Raw genomic sequence first — 6,625 nt, forward strand, 5'->3', positions numbered from 1 at the left:
GAAAGATTAAAATTCACAATCTACAAGCTATAATTCAGAATCTGACAAGAAAAAATGAACCATTCACTTAAAGAATCAAAGCTAGTTGGCTCCTAGAACTTTTGCGCTGATTTCCAAATGAACTTTCAGATATTATTAACCATTGCCATCATCCTATTTAAATAATACATCCTGAATGTGTCCGTGTGTCCTTCCCAAATAGTGGGATGTGGCTAACAATATGCTAAATCACTATATAACAATACATTAGTTTGCAAGGTAATCACTAGATTAGCGATCCTATTTTGCATAGAATGCCTTGGCTGTTTGGGGGGATACTGATTGTACTTTAATCATGCTCTTATTTTTTGGGAAAATCTTATGTGAAGGCCTTAATTGACTAAAGACTTGATGGGAAGAGCTTTAAAGAACATCATTCAATGCACAAAACACCATATAGACCCAGAGAAAGCAAGGGTGCAGGGACAGAAAGATACGAACAGGACTAAACTACATTTTTTTAAAAATAACTCTGTTTTCAATTGTATTTGCTTACTATTACTTGATTTTTTTTCTACAATTTGTGTAACATCTCTTTTCCCAAAATTGTAATGGATATCTTTGTAAATGTGTACAGTATTTATACAATAATTGAAGCTATAGTCAGCTGTAATGAATTCAATATTACAATGTGGAATCAACATTCCAGTGGTTCCGGTGATTTCTGGGCAACAGGAGTAGTACCCGTATTTATTTCTTGGTAAGTATTATTGAATTCATTGAGACTAACAATTACGGTACTTCTCTTTTTCAATTGCTATTTCCTCTCTTGGCAAATAGAAACAGAGAGAAAGAATTTCTGCCTGGAAAATCTGTCCTCCTTCCAAATGAATTTAACTTTTTTTTAAAGAATTACTATGGTTATAGGCTACCTCCATTTTTCCCCATTTGCTAGTTTAGGATAGTTATTTCAGCACAACATTCCCTTTTACACCAACATAAAGGACTGTATAAGTTGTTCAAAATAATATAAAAGCTCCAGTTCAAAGAGCACTGTGATAGGCTCAAACATCATAATGTTGAAGAATTGGTACACTTCTATTTTTCCATTATTTCCATTCTCATTGCCTTCAAAATGAAGTTGATAATTGATCAACTATCTAATTAATAGTCAACCGCCCTAAAACCCAAGTATTAAATGCTACTTGAAGAGAAAACAGAATTTTCACCTACGGGGATTTGAGGTAGGCTGAAACCAGAATGGGCTGACAGTGCTGCAGAGCTTCAAAAGATTTATCATGGCTTCCTTTTCAAAGCTACTGTACCAATACATCCACCCAGTTCTAGGGATCTGTCAATATTGTGGAAGTGGGCAGGTCCAGAAAGGTTCCAAACTGCAAAAGGACCCTCATTTGAATGTCCTCTTGGTAATAGCTAGAATACTACATTTGATCTAGCTTAGAGGTGTCAAACTCAAGGCCAAAGGGCTGGATATGGCCCGCAGGGTGTTTAGATCTGGCCCATAGGGCCGCCCTGGAAACAGCGAACGACCGGCCCGCGGTGCCTCTGCCAGTAAAAATGGAGCTCGCGAAGGCCGTGGGAGCCCCACCCCACCCCCCCCAGCTCCATTTTCGCTGGCAGAGGGCGACAGGAGGCTATTGTGGCTGAAAATGGAGCTCGGAAGCCCATTTTCACTGCCAGAGCACTTGGGCCTCCACAGGCACCCTGACACAAGTGACATCAAGCTGATCACACCCACCCTGGCCACCACCACAGCTCCCTGAGGTCAAACGCAACCTGGTGCAGCCCTCAATGAAATTGAGTTTGACACCCCTGATATAGCTTGTGCCATTCAGAATTCAATAAATCAAGCTCACGATTTTACTCTATCAGTTTTTAATATTCTTTCCCTAACGATGTGGTGAAGCACGCCGCCACATTTATGCTATTTTTACACAGACCCAAACCTTGCGAAATAAGTTGGAATGGACCTGCAGGTGTCCTCACTATCTTTGACCTCAAACAGCTGACCAATATAGGCGTACAAAAAGCAGCACGCCAGTCAGTCACACACACCCCTTGGGAAAGTACCTCCTTTGGTGTTCTTATCAAAACTTTTTTCCTTGCAAAAGAGAATAAGATTACAAGGCATTCTCCTCTCTATCTCCAATGAAAAGTGAGTCTTGCTGGCATATGGAAAAGGTGGAAGGGAGACAAGCCAGGGGGACAGAAAACTCTTGTCAATGAGAAACTGACCATTCTGAAATGTGAGTGTCCCATAAATTAAACAGTAGATTTGTCAAGCTAGAAGCACATCAGATCAGGTGCTCAATGTAAGAAAGCCATATAGAAATACAGTCCATGGACCTTCAAACAAAACCACAACTCTAGTTAGAGGTTACTTTAAAGAGAAAAAGAACCTGTCAAAGCAATACTAAAGCTATCTCTCTTTTTATGCTCTTCGTGGCTTCCGCACCATCTTGTTTTGACGTCAGAGACTTATGATCACTAGATCTTGTGAATAAAAGTTAAGTTAGACTAATAAAGGCATTTCTTTCCTATGGATTTTGAATCTGACTTTTGCTTACTCAAAAATAAGCCCCATTTCTAAGGAGTAGCACCTGTTCCTTAATAACTGCCTAGCGTTTATGGCAGATAAAGCTTTCTCAGAGATTCATCAAACAGCTGGGTTCTAATAGAAGCATTTGCTGTTAAAAAAAAAAAGATGTTAACTGTTAAGGAGTCACCGGACACTTTGCTTATTTTTAGTGCAAAAGGTCAGTAGCTCTGGACATGTCATTGCTCCAGTAAAATAAGAAAAATCACAGAACGAATATGAGAATATCTTTTTCCCCAAGGCACTTTAATGCTGTGAAGAGTTTGAGTGTATTAATAAATATCAGTTACTAAACTTATTTCATTAATATTAATGACACCATCACTTTTCAAGAATCAAGCCATTTGAGGGAAAAGACCTATTGATGGCTTGATGAATTGAAGAGCAATTCCTCCATGGCTGCAAAAAAACAACAACCCTTATGTTGCTGTAAAGTACAACTGACCGTATTTTTCATGTGCAAGCCTGCAATTACTTAAGAACTGACCGAGTACATCATTGGCTTAAAGGAGCTTTCAAGAACCACACGTCTTAACATGGGGAAGGGGGGGAGAGAAATACCTTTCTTCTTCACAGAAGAAACCAGAAGTTTTCTGACAAGCGCTGCTTTCGCACAGAAACGTTGCGTTATCAGAGAAGCAGGAGGGTCCCAAGCTTAACAACCGGAAAACATGAATCCAGTGGGCGGAGTTACCATGATTACCCAACTCTACTAGATTCTGATTGGAGCGAGTGGGAGAAAAGAAAGTATCTTGTTCCTTTTTTTTTTATCCCTCGCGCGTGCGCACTGAAAAGGGCTTGTGAAAGATTTCCTTTTGAGGCGGCAGTCCTGGGAACTGCTGCTGATAGCAGCCCAACTGCTATCTGAAGACATAGGGGAAAGTATTTGAATGAGTTGCTTTTGCTACTCTTTTTAATGAGAACGGCTAAATTGTATGGGCACCATAGTAGTAAAAAAAAAAAAAACAGAAAACGTGAAGCTTCCATATGATTTGGCTATGGGTTGTATGAAAGCTGGTGATGCAGTGGAATCTCTCAAGAGTTCCGCCCTGCACCCGGTGCTCTTCAGCCTGTTTACAAATGACATAGATGAGGGGATAAAAGGGAGGCTCAGCATCTTTGCAGATAACACAAGAGGTGGAGGGGGGCGGGAAATTGTTACTATCTCATAAAACAGACTGAAGGTTCAAAGACGGGGAGTTCTGTTTAGCAAAATTCTATTCAGGGATGGGAATTGTGAGATGCTCATATTGGTACCTTGGCTTGGCAGCGGTTGTGAGAAGGTTCTGGAAAATCACAAATTAAGCACAAGGCAGCACTGTGCTGCAGCTGCCAAAAAAGCCAATGTAGTTTTTGACTACAGCAGTAGAGGCTGGTACAGAGGTACGGTGTATAATGCCAAGACCATGGAAGTGAGCCACAACATTAGTCAGACAGCAATTGGAATATGAGATTGGGTTTTGCTTTTCGCAAACAAGAAGATGGCTGAGAAACTGGAGAGTGTGTAGAGAAGAGCAACAAAGACAATGAAATCCCTGGAGATTAAACTCTATGAAATAATGTTAAAAGAATTGGATATGTCTAAGCTTTAAGAAGTGAAGACAAGGGGGAGACGTGATAGCAGTCTGTGAATACTTGAAGAGCCATCACAAGGAGTCATGCATTTATTTTCTGTAATGCCTAAGAATAGGGCAACAACCAATGCTTTTTTAGAGAGAGGTCCAATCTCAAAATAAGGAATAGTTTGCTGATCATAATAGCTCTTAAACGGTGGAATAGCCTGCCTTCTAAAGTTACGGTGGTTCCATCATTGAATGTTTTCAAACAAAGGACAGCATTAAATGACCCAAGGATTCTTATCCTAGAGAGGGTTTAGGGTAGAGGGCATCTTCTAGACTCCCCTGTAAATCTACAGTTTTATAAACTTAGTCAAATGCAGTTCATTCATTAAGCCAGGGTGAATCAAACCATGATTTAACATGATATGGAAGTGTAGTCACTAAACTCATTTTCAAATTCATTTGTCAGAAACAGTTGCAATTGCTCTGGGTTCACTCCAAACATTTATGACTTTCATTGATTTATATCACACCTTTCACTGAACCACAATCCCAATATTGTAACTTCTGGTACTCTGCAAGCCCAGATCTATCAATTTGGAAAGTATTGATTCAAGTCAGTGGTGGGTTGCAAGTGGTACGTCCCGGAGCCTGCCTGGAGCACCGGGTACCATTCCGGTAAGGTGCTCCGGAGGGCCCACCCATCTGAGCTCCTTACCTGTCCTTTTAAGCCTTTTGTGCTTCCGCGCACACGCATGGCGCATACAGCGCCTGCGCGATGTTCTGACAAGGCTTCTGGAAGCATCATAGACTTCTGGAAGCATCGCTAGTGGCTACAACGCATGTGCGCGCGTCCATGTGGGCGACGCTGGGCCTGTTCCAACCGTAACGGTTGGATCTGGAACCCACCACTGATCCAAGTAGTAGATCTAGTTCTACTTAATTGTTGGATGGGGTGTATTGCCAGAAAATGAAGGTGGAATGGAATTTTAAAACATGGAAAAATTCATGGAGGAGGGGTGACAAAAGGGAGCCTCTACTTCTCTATTCTAAGTTGTATGAAATTCTCTTCCATACAGGTAAAAACAATTGTAAAGTCACCTTCAAACTATGTTCAATTCCCAGTAAGAAACCTACATAACACTGATTCTACTCTTGTACTGCTGAAGACAGGCAATTGTGATAACCATTAAAAAAAATTCAAACTATAAAATAGAGCAGTATATTTATGGGGCCAACTGAAAGACTGAAAGGTTTTTGAGACCTCCAGAATTTCTCGTCAGGGCAAGGAAACAAAGGAAAGCAGGAGTGGAAAGAGACTGAAATTGAAGTGTGATGGAATCTGCATTTCATCCTACGTTTTGGCATGTGTGAACTGGAGCTGCTGCATCCAGATCATTGCAAGACAATAGAAAAGAATCCCCTGCATATTGTTCTTATCGTCTTGTGATCGTTAGCTAGCAGCTGGCATCGACAATGAACTTGACATTCTCTGTCTTGAATTTAAAAACATTTATATAAAAGCATTAGTAACTTCAGCTCAAACCATGTAAGAATCCACTGCAAAAGGTCTGGAAAAATGTCTGGTACATTCTGTTTATGTACACTATTTAAACAATCTAATTGCACATAAGATAGTTCTCGACTTACAACCACAACTGAACCCTGAAAATTTCTGTTGCTAAACAGGACAGTTGTTAAATGACTTATCCCCATTTTACAACCTTTCCAGAGTTATTAAGTGAATCACTGCAGTCGTTAACACAGTTGTTAAGTGGAATCTAGCTTCCCCATTGACTTTGTTAAAAGGTGATCACATGACCCCAAGACACTGCAAGTGTCACACATACATGCCAGTTGTCAAGCACCCAAATTTTGTTCACGTAATCATGGGGATACTGCAATGGTCATAAGTGGGGAAACCGCTCATAAGTCACTGTTTTCAGTGCCGTTGTAACTTCAAATGGTCACAAGACAAAAGGTTGTAAGTCAAAGACTAGTTTTATACTATTGCCAGTGTACTACACACTATTAAAAACTGGAGTAGATTCTGAACATAATCCACATACTTTTTATTATTAGAGTGCTTTAATGTATTGGTTTCATTAGACCTTTTTCTGATGCCTCCATGCACTTGTAATGGGAGCCTTGGGTTCCACATTGAAAGTGGGTTTGCTTTTAGAGGCGCGAAAACCCACACATACCTGTCTCCAGTCTCAAGAGCACCAAACATGGACTCACACAAAAACCAGGAGAGTTAGGGTAGGATAGAAAGTATTGGCTCATTCTGGAGAAGCTGATGGAGGGTTGATAGCAGGAGAAAAAGTGCTGTTGTAAGGACTGGTTTGACCCATCAGTTTCCCTTCCAGAAGGAATAAGACAATGAACTAAATTAGCAAAGCCCTGAAGAATCACCAAAGGGCTTTGCTCAGAATTAATACGATGTATCAGAATACATGCAATGGTCATG

The 6,625-nt window shown here is 40.5% G+C and overlaps 1 protein-coding gene across 2 annotated transcripts in view; it reads right to left on the reverse strand.

Moving 5' to 3' along the window:
* The window catches only part of DDO (D-aspartate oxidase), a 28,026-nt gene extending 24,749 nt beyond the window's left edge, over positions 1-3,277 (reverse strand). Inside the window, exon 1 of one of the 2 annotated variants that reach the window (XM_081941501.1) lies at positions 3,158-3,277. The gene's annotated coding sequence lies outside the window, so the exon portion shown is untranslated. The remainder of the gene's footprint in view (positions 1-3,157) is intronic. The other variant, XM_081941502.1, reaches the window with a different exon arrangement.
* Positions 3,278-6,625: the final 3,348 nt, after the last annotated feature.

Source organism: Natrix helvetica (assembly GCF_964273705.1).
Source record: "Natrix helvetica genome assembly, chromosome: 2".
Classification (NCBI taxonomy): domain Eukaryota; kingdom Metazoa; phylum Chordata; class Lepidosauria; order Squamata; family Natricidae; genus Natrix; species Natrix helvetica.